Raw genomic sequence first — 14,534 nt, forward strand, 5'->3', positions numbered from 1 at the left:
ACCGTCTAAATAACTTACTTTGTGACATCTCTAGTGCTTAATCAACAGTCCATATGGTTCGACAATCTTATATATTACTAATGACGAATCCATGCACTTGCAGAATTGTAACAAGTTTTTGGCGCCGTTGTCGGGGACTATTTTCGATTAACATTAGTTGATTAGCATATGAGTTACTCTAGATATTTTTCTTTTTATTTTTGTATTTTTCTTTCTTGTTTTCATTATGCATCTTGTTTCTTATCTTTAATTCTACATTTTTAGTTTTTCCTGTAATTTTTTTTAGATATCTCGAGCACTAACATGTCAAGCAGGGCCTTAAGAGATTTCTCTGCACCCATTTCTGTAAGATTTTTATCTCCCATTGTGTAGCCTCACATTAAAGTAGAAAGTTTTCAACTAGAGCCAAAGTTAATTTTCATGATACAAGGTCACAAATTTGGAGGAGAAGCATCAGAAAGTCCTTATCTGCACCTTGAAACATTTCTAGAGCTTTGTGATATGGTGAACTGTGAGGGTGTCTCAGTGGATGCAGTTCGATTGATGGCATTTCCTTTCAGTATTAAGGATAAAGTAAGGACTTGGTTATATTCTCTTCTTCCTCAAATCATCACAAGTTGGGAACAATTGGAGAAGCAATTTCTGAATCATTTTTTTCCTCCAAGTAGAATAATTTATATGAGGAATTGCATCACAAATTTTGCTCAGGCATATGGAGAATCATTATTTGAAGCATGGGACATATTCAAGAGTCTACAAAGACAGTGCCCTCATCATGGTTTGGAGAAATGGCTGACCTTACACATATTCTATAGGGAAATTTCTTTCTCAGATAAGTGTTTGTTAGATTCATTAGTTGGAGGTTCTTTTATGGACAAGAATGTAGATGAAGCATATACATTGATTGATCAAGTAGTATTGAACCTCCATGAATGGTCAAGCAAAAGTTGGATTGAATCTCCTTCAAAAATTCAAGAAGTGCAAGTCGTAAATGCAAGAGAGCCTGTCAAACAAAATACAATTCAACCATCTAAGATTTTTGAAATCCACAAGTCACAGAATGAGGAGTTCAAACATTTGGTGGCAAAGATTGATAGCATTATTTCAAAATGGTTCAAACAAGATCCCCCTCCTACACAAACAGTGTCTAGTGAACAATGTAATAATTTTAAGTTGAGAAGTGACAATAATCATGAAGAACTACTGAAAAAGGATTTGTTTAGAATTGAGGAGAAGAACAATAGAAGACCTCAAGAACTCAGTTTCATTACTCCAGGAAGTTCCCAAAGGCCACAAGTACCTTTCCCTCAATGATTAATCACACCTACACTAGATAAGCAAGTTGGACCTCCTCCGCAAGCTCAAAGGAAATATGGGAAAAAGGAAGTACCTTTCCCAAGACCTTCACTAAAGGTTCCTTTTCCACAAAGTCTAGTGAGGGTCAATGAAAATGAAGACTTTGGTAAATTCTGTGACACTAATATGGTTGAGTGTAGATTTCTGGATGTATATGAAGATAATGACTCTTCAGACGAAGATTGTGATGATAATGTAGTGGATAACAAGTTTTCAGATTTACCTTCTGGGTTTATAGGGTGTTATGATGAAATTGAATTTTCAGATGATGAATGTGATGTGGTAGCTCAACTTAAAACTGCAAATAAAGTTAGTGATCCTCCTATAGATGATTCTCCCACTGAGGATATTGATGTTGGTTTATTTTTTGATGCTTGTGTTGATAATGATGTTATGAAAGGAAGTGTAGGGAGCTATGTTGTGGAAGCAGCATCTCAAGAATCACCTCCTTTATCCACATAACCTTATGAGATTATGAGAGTTGGAAGGATTGAACATGTTGTGGACCAATATGTAGGGACTTGTGCAATAGAAGCAAGGCCCCAAGAATCACCACTTTTAGAGGCACCACTACTTGAGCTAGAGCTAGAGCTAGAGCCAATACAAGATTCAGATGTCACATCCGCATGTTTAGAACTTTCAGGTATCTCTCAGCAAAGCAAGGTTAGTATCCTTTTGAGCTTTTAGAAAGTTTCATAGATGTACCAATAGTAGATTTTGTTAAATGTGATTCAATTTATGATACATACTTAGTTTATCTTAATAAAGTTCTAGTTCTATCTAATATAGCATGCTTGGGAGAGGTATGTTTTTCTTTTGGGTGTGTAGATTTTCATGGGGCCTATAATTGAAAGCTCGATCTGAACCGTCTTCGACCTCCAGAAAGAATTTCCAAGAAGACGAAGATGGAGAGAGTGATTCTTCACTTTTTGATGAAAGCTCCCTCCATAATAAGAGCCCTTGGTAAGAGGGTGATAAAATATCTTACCCCTCCGAGAGCGAGATTTAGATGAATCTAATGAGGTGGTCGAGCTAATGACCTTAAACAAGCGCTTCTTGGGAGGCAACCCAAGTTTAATCTTGTTTTCATTCATTTTTTTAGTTCCTTTCTAGTTTCATTTCTTTCCTCATAATAAGCATGTATCCTCTACTTAATTTTTGTTGTCAATTTTCTTTTATAGAACTCAAAGATTAGTAGGAGTGCAATTACATGATGGAGAAGTTAATGACATGGGCATTTGACACGCATCATTTGGTAACTTCTCTTACTTTTAATCTCCTCCACATTGTTTTTAGCTTTCATTGGGACAATAAAAAGTTTAAGTTTGGGGGGATGCATTAGATGCATTTGGTTTAGTTTAGTTTTTGCTTATTTCTTTTGCATAATAAATTTTTCCTAGTTGCATCATTCATCACATTATGATTATTTATTCCTTAATGCAAAATACTAGCACGTTTCATCTAGATGTTTATGTTGTGTGATTTGGTATGCTAGTATGTCTATTGATCTTTATTTTCCTATCTATAGTAGCATGAAGTGAGCATTGTTATTATTAGAAGAATTTGAATGTTGGCCTAGTTTTAGGATCTCTTCACATTATGCTTGACTTTCATGGTAGATATTTTTGAAAATAGTCATGATTCATAGAACCGGACTAGTACTCTTGCTTCTATGGTGACCTCTCAACTATATTTTGATTACTGGATAAACTCAGATCATGTAAGCTCATTTCGAAAAATCAATTCCCAAAAAAAATGAAAGTTTATTCAAGTTTGATACTTTGCAAACATTAAAAAAAAAGAAAAAAATAAGGGATAAAAAAATAGTTATCGTGAGTGCAAACTAGCAATTCACCCCTTTGAGACCGAGTTAGGTTACTGGGGAAATGAATGCTATGCTTCTCTTGATATTGAGTATTCCTTTGAGGCCTTGTGTAGACGATGCATAGCATTTTTGAGGGGAACGAACCTCGCGTGTGGCAGGTAAGTGTCTATCGCCGGAAGTATGAGGAACATGATTAAATGAAAATTTGACTAGGCTTAGAGATTGACACTTGAAAAAGTTAAACCACTTATTACACTGAGCACGAAGAACTTCTACTTAGGCCACACTCAAATAATTTTTATATTATGCTCATCAATGAAACTATATGATAGGTTTATATTGATTCATTAGGGATTATTACATACCATCTACACACATAAATCTAGATTAGGGTTTTGCTTGAGGACAAGTAAAGGTTCAAGTCTGGGGGTGTGATGTGCGTAGATCTTATGATCATTTATACATGTTTGGACACACATCTACTTGTCTTTCATTGGCATAATCTATGTTTATTGCACCCTATTTCTTTATAATGTCATACTTCCATTATATTTTGTTCGGAGATCTGCTCTTTGCTTGTTTTGATTGACAGGATGTGATTTGGAGAAAAAATAGAGCTTAAATGAAGTCTAAAGCTTCCAGAGTGTCACGTGCATGCGAAAACAAAGTTCTTGCAGGTTTTGCCCATGCGGAGACCACATGGTCGTGTGAAGGCCGTTTGGGGGCGTGTTGAGGTCGTGTGAATGTCACACGACCGTGTGAAGGCTGTGTAAAATTTTTAGCACTACAGACCAAAAGTAAAATGGTCATAACTTTGTGCTCAGTTAGAGTTTTGGGATGTTCTTTATACCGATTTGTAGATACTTCAAGATCTACAACTTTGATGAAGACTTCAACCAGAGAAAACCCCATCTTGATGGTGTAAAAGACATTGCAATGAAATATAATCATTTAGAGCCAAGACAAGGGGTGTGCAAGGGGTGAGCAAGGGGTGTGTGAGCTCCACACGGCCTTGATGCACGGTCGTTTCAATTCGCACGAGCATGCGGTGTAACTAGAGCAGAAGGCTTGCACGGTCGTGTCAATTCACACGGTCATGCGGTGTAACCAGAGCAGAAGGAAGGCACGGTCGTGTCAATTCGCACGGTTGTGCGGTGTAACCAGAGCAAAAGGAAGGCACGACCGTGTCAATTTGCACGGCCATGCCACTCAACACGAAGGGAGAAGGTAGTTGGTTGTGCGGGTTTCGCATGGCCGTGGCACGGGTCGTGCGGCGCCAGTGCCCTAACTTATAAAAGGGTCAAGAACCCTATTCTTGGGGGCATCTTTGGTTTTGGACTCCGTCCCTCTCCTTGGGAAAGGGTTCTCCCCTCGGGGGAAACCCTAGAGCCTCATCCACCACCATCCCTTGACATTCTGTCCATCTCCATAGCAATGAGGCATCCCCAAGACATCAGAAACCTCGGTAAGCATCTCTTCTTCCCCTTCTTCTCACATCAAGGGTTGTAAGTATGCTTTACTTTATGTTTTGGGGTTATTCTTCCCTCACAATGGAGTAGATATCCTCCTCTAGGATTAGGAAGTATTTGTAATGTGATGGAGATGTAGAACTATGCGGATTCACCATATTTCTATTCAATGACTTGTTAATGTCTTGTTCATGATGAATTGTGTGTGTGACATATTTATATTTCTTTGCATGCTTTGTTGATTGATGTGGAGGATTGTTAATCACGCAAAGGGGATGTCGTAGAGCGTATTGACCAAGGTGCCCTAGTGATAGGGGTAACCCTTTCCGAATGTCTAGGATGTTCCCTTAAAAGGAGAAACAATCCCTTAGGAATTACTGCTCTCATAAAAAGAGTGCTCTAGATCGTATACCCGAGGGGCCCTAGTGACAAGGGTAACTCGTTCACGGACGTCTAGGACATTCTCTTGAAAGGAGAGGCTATTACTCCATAAGGAAGTAGGAAACCGTACCAAATCTCTACCTTTATCCTTATTATTATTTACTAGACATGTATTCCTATGATCTACCAAGGCGCCCTCGTGACAGGGGTTAACTATTACAGGATTTCATAGGAATCGTCTCTATTCAATAATAGGGATATTGATCAATTTAACTTCCTGCAAGAGCATGGATATAGAGGGTAGAAACTAAGCAATCTATATAATATCTCCTAGTATTATAATGAAACCAAAATCCTAGAATCCATCTCCCAAAGCTCATTCCCTCCAAGATCAATTCTCTCTCTCTCTTCATCTCAACCTTCTTTCCCTCTCTTTAATCACACTCGTTAGTTCGTAAGCGTTAAAGTCAATTTTCGACCGTCTAGATAACTTACTTTGTGACATCTCTAGTGCTTAATCAACAGTCCCTGTGGTTCAACAATCTTATATATTACTAACGACTAATCCGTGCACTTGTGGAATCGTAACAGAGACATTAGTACACTTTCAACTTTCTTGGATTAACAACCTTCCCGGTTGTAACGAAGTAAACTCTTTTCATGTCTCTTCCTTTCTTTATTTAGTCTCTTATTTATTTTATGCAAGTGTTAATTCTTATAAGGCTATAAAGTTCGAGGAAGGTTCATTTTTCTTTACAGGGCTATTCACCCCCCTCTAGCTAGCTGCCAAGGATCCTACAATGATATTATCTTTATTTTTGCAATTTGAAATTTTTATACCTTCATTGCTTGTAGGGAAGGCACTTTCTTCTTTTAAACCGGATATAGAGGCTTCTTCTTGATCTGGTTCTAAGAATTGACGCTCCCCCTCAATCCTTGAGATTGATACCTCTTCATCTTCATCCTTGAATGTTGAGCATCTCTCAATCTCCGAATCCTCATCTATGTGAAACAAAGAGTATCTCTCTTTTCCTTTGTCATTGTGCTTTATTAAAGATGGATCTTCTTCACTTTCTTCTCTTTTGGAAGATGAGCATCTCTCAACCTCCAAATCTTCTTCTTTATGATCCGATGATTCTCTCTCTTTGGATTCTTCTTGATTTGGCATAGTTGTAACGACCCGCCTTCTACTAACTAAGCTGTAAGGCCGATCGCTACAGTTATGCTGTGCTAACTGTGCGGAAAACTGATCTTGTTTAAATTTTTGTTGCTAACTGTTAACTATTCTTGGTTCTACATGTGCTGAAGGGCGTAATCTAAAGGGTACAAGGTGTATCCCACATCCCCTATGGACTAGAAGCTGATCTGCTAAGTTTCTTGGTCGAAACTGAACTTCCCAATCGATCCAGACTGAACTGGATCGATTGCTCTCTTTTGGATCGATCCATGGATCGATCCAGACTGCTACTGTGCTCGGGCGATAATCTGGATCGGTCGGCTGATCGATCCAGGCTCACCGATTGATCCAGTGATCGATCCAGCGTGCTTCTGTACACGGGACTTTATTTGGATCGATCGGCTGATCAATCCAACATAAGTCAATCGATCCAATGATCGATCAAAAACCCTTCTGTTCGCGAGGAATAGCTTGGATCGATCGACCGATCGATCCAGAGGCCTTCTGTTCGCGACAGCGTGTGACTGGATCAATCGGCTGATCGATCCAGAAGCCTTCTGTTCGCGGAATCAGCCCTCAATCGATCCAGGGATCGATTGAGCACCCCCGATCGATCCATGGATCGATCGGAGTTTCTGATTTCGCACTGAAACTCTGATTTCAGCACTCTGGCGTGGCAAAACCTCACACAACAATTCTAAAATCAATTGGAATATATTCTAACAACTATTAACCAGCATTCTAACATAATTACTAACAAACTAAATAAATCTCCCATGGTTTAAACATTCTAAGGTCTAAAAATGCATGAAAGAAGAAATACTAAGAATTCAACTATTTAAGCTTGCTAAAACCCCTGAGGATCTTTTATTCCAGTTCCTGCCACACACACCATCTTTGCATTGAACTCCAGCTTCCTCTGCTAGTCCATTTTCCCTTTACCTTTATCTGCAGTATAAGGAAAAATAGAATCTGTAAGCTTAAAGCTTAGTAAGAAACCAACTACCTCACTAAAACATGCAACGATGCAAACATGCTTTTAAAGAATGCTATTTGAAAACATGTACTGGCATGGCATACTACGGTTGCAAGCATAACCTGAAATAACTGAACATGTAAGATGAAACATGGCATAGCAAGCTAATCACATAGAACAATAATAGAGAACTAAGCTAACTGAAGCTAACCTGAAGCTGAAATCAAACTCAACTAACATAACTGATTTTATGAGTTTTGAAAACTAATAGCATAGTAGATCAAAATAATAATCATGTGCTGTTGGGCCCGGCAACTGTACCTACTGTACGCGCATCCCTAACTAAACCCGAGTTTGCAAGTCCCGAATTTAGTAGGGCTTACTAGGTTATCTGAACCTAGGGACGACTGTGGGAGTCCAACCCAATGGATATCTAATCCAGTACAGTGCCAACTGAAAAGTAAAATACTGAGTATAGCTAAACTGTTCTAAATTGCTGTTTCTAGGTTATCTGAACCTAGAGCTAGGTTGTCTGAACCCAGAGGCGACTGTGGGAGCCCACCCATTGGACCGTAGTCCCATATAAGCTAGAATAAACTGGTTTACTGATTTAGATGCTTCTAATGCATTCAACTGAGCTGTTAAAATGCCTAATTTACATTTTTACTTAACTAGCTATTTTATCGAACACTCAGTGTGCCCCAACTCTCCTCTCTATTAGGGAGACCACTTCTAGGCACCCGACAACGTCTAGAAACCCCCACTGAAGAGGGATTACGTGTCCGGCCCATCTAGAAGTGCTCACTAAATCCCTAAACCTGCGAGGAGGGTCAATTTCACGCTATGCGTCGATAAAATCTGCATATAGCTAAACTAATGCGTAGAAAACCCAAACGGAGTTACTTATACTACAGGTGAGGGGTTTCTTACCTCGTACGCTAATTTCCTTACAATTCTATTCGCTAGAATTCCGGTGGAGACGACTTCTCGACGATCTTCTCGCATCTAAACGTTCCCCTCGCGAAGGAGAGCATCCTCGTGCCGGAGTTATTGCCGGAAGATGTCCTTGGGGCCCTAGGGAGAGAACCCTAGGTCTTCCTTGTGGTTGGCGCCGAGAGAAGGAGAGAAGAAGGGTGTTCGGCGTGAGGGTTTGGAGGGGAGGAGTTTGCCGAACCAAATTCTAAAATAAACCAACCCAACCTAACTCTTCTATTTATATTAAGTGGATAATTGAACCCAACTCTAATATAAATATAATTGATTCCTCTTTCTTTCAGCATGGCCCTGCTGGGTTCACCGGTTACTAAGGCTAACTAAAAGTTATCGGATCCGAGGGGTTCCGGGTTCGATTCCCGCCTAAGCTATTTTGCGGTTCTAATTATTTTTGCTACTTCCGCTACTCTAAAATTTCCTAAAAAATATCTAAAAATTCCAGAAAAATCATACTATATTTCTAAAATAGTTTTGAGAATTTTCGGGCGTTACAATAGTAGCGGGATCTTCATGAATCTTTGCTAATTTGCTCCAAAACTCCTTGGCATCTTTGCATTCTCTAATTTTGTATACAATAATATGAGTCAATAAACTAACCAATAATTTGGTTACCTTGTTTGCCTCGTACCTTTGAATTTGCTCCTTGCTTCAATTGTTTCTCTTGATGGTTTTGCCTTTTCTATCCTTTGGAGCATCAAAGCCTTCCATTAGAGCAAACCATTATTCTATCTCCACCATCAAGAAATTTTTCATCCTTAATTTCCAAAGATTGAAGCTTGAAGATGTATATGGTGGAGGTACCCTTGTGTCAAAATTGAGTCCATCTCATAAATTCATTTGAAGTTGAGTTTGTTGATGAAGTCTTTGGCTTTGTTGGCTTTAGGGCTTCAACTTCTTCTTCCTCTAGCTCTTCTCCCTTTCTAGCGATGAGTCTGGTGAAGAGCAGCCTCGCTCTAATACCAGTTGTTAAGACATTGCCGAGCTAGAGTGGGGGGAGGGGGTGAATATCTCACTCGCTTCTTTGGTGATGATCTTTTACAGTGGAAATACTCGAAGCAACTCCTTAAATGCTAACATAAGGATTTACTTGGTATCCATCTCAAGAAGAGGTGACTAATCAAAGGATCCACACCTGAGCACACTCTCCACTATGAAAACAACTTCTTCTCAGAATAATCTGGAGGTGGAGAAGCCTAGTACAAACTCACACAAGCATACAACTCGAAACGAGAAGTAAATACACAAATACAAATGAAAAACCTTCTTGCTTGATCTTCTTGTTGCTTGTGAATGCCTCTTGTAAGCTTGAAAGTGTAGCAACACTTCAACCCTAATCTTCCAGGAACTAGCGAAAAGGAGCGTGTAAGAGTTGGTAAAGAGTTGTTGTATTTAAACCTCGTCGTCACCTTTATACTTTGCACTTTTAGGGCTCCCAATCGATTGGGTCTGCTCTCAATCGATTGCCACGTCAGATCCCAATGATCACAGCTATCCAAAGCTCCTACACAACGGTTATATCCCAATCGATTGACTAATTGATTGGGGAGGCTTCAATCAATCAACTGATCAATTCAGAGCACTTCTATGTTCTCACAAAAAAAAACCCAGAATTGATTAACCAATCGATTCTGGCTGCCTCATTAAATTGTGAGAAAGGCTTCCCAAATCGATAATCGATTAGTTGATTGATTGGAGTGTCCCAATCGATCAACTAATCGATTGGAGTGTCCCAATGGATCAGTTGATTGATTGGAAAACTCTCTATGTGTTTGTGATAAACTTCTTGCTTGATCTTCTTGTTACTTGTGAATGTCTCTTATAAGCTTGGAAGTGCAACACTAGTTCAGCCCTAATCTTCCAGGAACTGGCGGAGGGGAGCATGTAAGAGTTGGTGAAGAGTTGTTGCATTTAAACCTCGCGTCACCTTTATACTCTGCACTTTTAGGGCTCCCAATCGATTGGGTCTACTCTCAATCAATTGTCACGTCAGATCCCAGTGATCACAGTTGTCCAAAGCTCCTGCACAATGGTCATATCCCAATCGATTGGGGAGGCTTCAATCAATCAATTGATCAATTCAGAATGCCTCTATACTCTTACAAAAAACCTGAAATTGATTAACCAATCGATTCTGGTTACCTCGCTAAATTGTGAGAAAAGCTTCTCCAATCGACAATTGATCAGCTGATTAATTGGAGTGTCCCAATCGATCAACTAATCGATTGGAGTCCCAATCGATCAGTTGATCGATTAGGAAACTCTCTGTCTGTTTGTGATAAACTCCCAATCGATTGACCGATAGATTTAGCTTCAGGCCAATTAATCAACTGATTTATTCCCAACCCTATCTCGCCAAACAGAAGTCTAGGTTCTCTTGTCCAACATTCGATCAACCTTGACCTGCTGGGACTTCCTCGTGCCTAGCATCTAGTCAACCTTGACCTGCTAGGACTTTATCACCAAGTGTTCGGTCAATCCTTTGACCCACTTGAAATTTTCTTCCCGTGCCAAGTGTCCAATCAACCTTGAATCATTTGGATTTATCTTCTTATGCCAAGTGTTTGGTTCTCCATGATCCACTTGGACTTCCAAATACTAAGTGTTTGGTCAACCTTGACCCACCTAGATTTCCACATACTCGACTTCACACGCCAGGACTTCCTCACTAGCTAGCTTGACTCACTAAGACTTCCCAACTGTCTGGCTTCACTCACTAGGATTTTTTTCACTGCCTAGCTTCACTCACTAGGGCTTTTCACCTGGTTTCACTCACCAGGACTTTTCAGATCTACATAGCTTCACTCACTAGGGTTTTCCAATTACCTAACTTCACTCACCAGGATTTTACAATTGTCTGTCTTCACTCACTAGGTCTTTCACACCAAGTGTCCGATCAACACTAACCCATTTAGATTTTCTTCTTCTACCAACCTTCCTGTTGGACTTGTTCTTGCCTAACCTTTAGTTAGGACTTCTTAGTCAAGTATTTGATCAACCTTGACCTACTTAACTTTTGGTCAAAACTTTAACCATCAATCTCCATATGAACAATTACACCTGCAATCTCCATATATTGTCAAATATTAAAACTCAAATATCAAGACTCAAGCTTGAGTCAACTCAAGCTTACTCAACCTGGTCAACCTTGACCTAGGGTAAATTGCACCAACACTCACGTCATTCTATATTTTTAAATGCATAAACAAAGTAATCCTAGTGTGATTGTAAAACGTTGGTTGCCTAATGCTATAGGATCATGCTATATAAGGGAAAACCTAGGCTAAGTCCATAATAGATTTTGAAAAACTAGAAAAAAAAAAGGAGATTTTAGAACATATAAAAATAGGAGTAGCCTAGAATTTGAAAATTTCTTGCAAGTAAAAATATGAATTAAAAGATTAAGTTCTAATCTAATATCATGCGCATTCCTAACTGTCGACATAAATTGCTAAATTTAAATTCAGGGAGTGGTTTGGTAAAGATGTAAACTAGATTTGACGTGGACTCAATGTAGTTGAGTTCAATGTCTCCTTTAGCAATATGATCCCTGATAAAGTGATGTTTAATTTTAATATATTTGGTTCTTAAATGATCAACTAGATTTTTGGTTATGTTGATTGAGTTGATGTTATCAATAAATTTTTTTGCATTTTTATAGTTTAGATTGAAGTCTTTTAAAGTGTGCATCATCCATAATAATTGTGCTACATACTCACCCGTTGCTATATATTCTACTTCATTAGTAGATAAGTAACACAATGTTGGTTTCTACTAAACCAGCTGACAAGTGATGGTCGAAGGAGCTAGCATCCACCACTTGTACTTTTTCAATCTAATTTATAGCCGACATAATATGAGTCAGAGTAACATATGAGTTTAAAACTAGCTATTCTAGGGTACCAAATTCCTACATTGGGTGTGCCTTTTAAGTATCTAAATATTCTTTTTACATTATCTAGGTGAGATTTCTTAGCACATGTTTGGTATCTAGCACATATACTAACTGTAAATAAAATATCAGGTCAATTTGTAATTAAGACTACCTATGGCACTTTTATAATATTTTAGATCTTCGATTTCCATTTGGATCACTATCTAAAGTTATGTTAGAGGCCATCGGTGTTTTTATTTCTTTAGAGTTTTCCATTCCAAACTTTTTAAGTAATTCTTTTGTGTATTTTTGTTGATAAATGTAATTTCCTTCATTTTTTTATTTAACTTGTAAACCTAAGAAATATGTTAGCTTACCTACTAAGCTTATTTCAAACTCTTGTTCCATTAGGGTAATAAATTCTTATAAAAATTCTGAATTTGTTGATCCAAAAATGATATTGTCTACATATACTTGTGCTATAAGAATGTCAATCTTGAGAGTTTTTACAAATAAGGTTGAGTCAACTTGACCTTGATTGAAACCCTTAGAGATCAAATAGGGGATAGTCATTCATACCAAGCCCTATGAGCTTATTTTAGACCATAATGTGCTTTCTTTAATTTAAACACATGGTTAGGATGATCTAAGCTCTTAAACCCCTGTGGTTGACCTACGTAGACTTCTTCTTTGATTAGCCCATTTAGAAAGTCAGATTTCATGTCCATTTGGTAAAGTTTAAATCTTTTGTGGGTTGCATAGCTTAGTAACATTCTTATAGACTCAAGTCTAGCTACTGGAGCATAGGTTTCATCATAGTCAAGTCCTTCTACATGACTAAACCCTTTAGCTACTAACCTAGCTTTATTTCTAATGATTTCCCCTTTTTCATTTAGTTTGTTCCTAAAAACCCACTTTGTTTCTATGAAATTTTTGCCTTTGGGTAGTGACACTAAGTCCTAGACTTCATTTGTTTCAAATTGGGTCAATTCCTCTTGCATGGCTAAGATCTAGTATGGGTCAAGTAAGGATTCTTCAATAGTTTTGGGTTTAATCTTAGAAATTAAGGCAATTTGACTTAAGTTTTTAAAATTTGATCTAGTTTGAACCCTTAGATATGGGTCACCAAGTATTTGGTTAACTGGATGATCTGGGCTAACTCTTATTATTCTAGACTCAGTTTGTGTTTGTTGATTTTCTTCTAGGTGAGTTGGTTAATTTTCTTGTTCTTCTATTTGATTTAGGATTTCACTATCTCCTCCTTGATCAAAGCTAGATCTGACAAAGTCTATTGGTTCAAATTGGATTTGACTTTAGTCAGGTTCTTTAGGATTAGAGGCATAGACTGTGTCATCCTCTTATCAATCTTTATTTTTCTTGATATCTAAGTAGACACACTCAATCAAATAAGCTCAATATCTCATATTAACTCATTTAAGCATGACCATGTATTCTTGTGTCCTACTAATCAAGGAGCTCACAGATATCACTTCCATCATATGAAAGGGATAGATCACATCCACATCACTCACATCCCTCTGTATAACTTATTGCATACCTAGTGAACAACTTTTAGTCCACCTTGTTACAAGTGGTGTTTACTGATACCAAAGAACACAACTCCTTATGTTGGGAACCGTAATGACTTCAGGTCTAAGGACTATTCATACTAATAGTCAGTATAAGAATATTTATGGCACTCATATAATGATCCATGAAATATTCCCATGGTGAGTCATTCAGTACATATTCTTTAATATATACCCATGTGTCAACCTGATATCTCATATCCATAACTTGTGAGATTAAGTCATCCGTTGACCTACATGCTAGTCTTAACACATTAATATTATCCTTATATATTAATATTTGACTAGGAATAGTTAAGAGTAGGATTTTATATATGTATCTATAATATTCCACTAACAATTCAATTAATTGATATGTTGTAAATTAGAATCTACTACCCTAGGACATTATAACACTTATTCATTCGACACTAAATTGAAATAAATATAATAACCAACTTTATCTTTTATTAATTAATGAAATATGATATAAAAGTGCCCTTGTCAATCATCTCATAATTGGTACTAGAGCTAATACTAACAATTTCATCTTTGTTTTTATGAATTTTACCCAGGTAAATCTTGAATAATCATCAATTATTACTAAACAATATAAGCTACCATTAATTGATTTAGTTCCATGTGAGTTAAATAGATCTAAGTATAGTAATCCAAGCGTATAATTGGTTTGGGTTTAATTAATTAATTTGTGGATTAATTTGGTTTATTTTCCTTGTTGACAAACATTATAAATTATTGCATCTAAATTAGGTCACTTTGGTCATAGCCAGGTTTCCTCTTTTTGCGTCAAGTGACACTTAGATGAGGAACTGGGTAGGTTAATTGTATAAATATTATTGTGACTAAATCCTTTTAATTTTATAGTAAGGTTTTTATGTGTTTAATCAAGCATTCAGA

The 14,534-nt window shown here is 37.7% G+C and overlaps 1 non-coding gene across 1 annotated transcript; it reads right to left on the reverse strand.

The window, feature by feature from the left end:
- Nucleotides 1-676: 676 nt before the first annotated feature.
- On the reverse strand, nucleotides 677-782 carry LOC122044609. Its single transcript, XR_006129641.1, has one exon. It is a non-coding gene; the product is annotated as a small nucleolar RNA R71 (small nucleolar RNA).
- Nucleotides 783-14,534: the final 13,752 nt, after the last annotated feature.

Source organism: Zingiber officinale, chromosome 2A, assembly GCF_018446385.1.
Source record: "Zingiber officinale cultivar Zhangliang chromosome 2A, Zo_v1.1, whole genome shotgun sequence".
Classification (NCBI taxonomy): domain Eukaryota; kingdom Viridiplantae; phylum Streptophyta; class Magnoliopsida; order Zingiberales; family Zingiberaceae; genus Zingiber; species Zingiber officinale.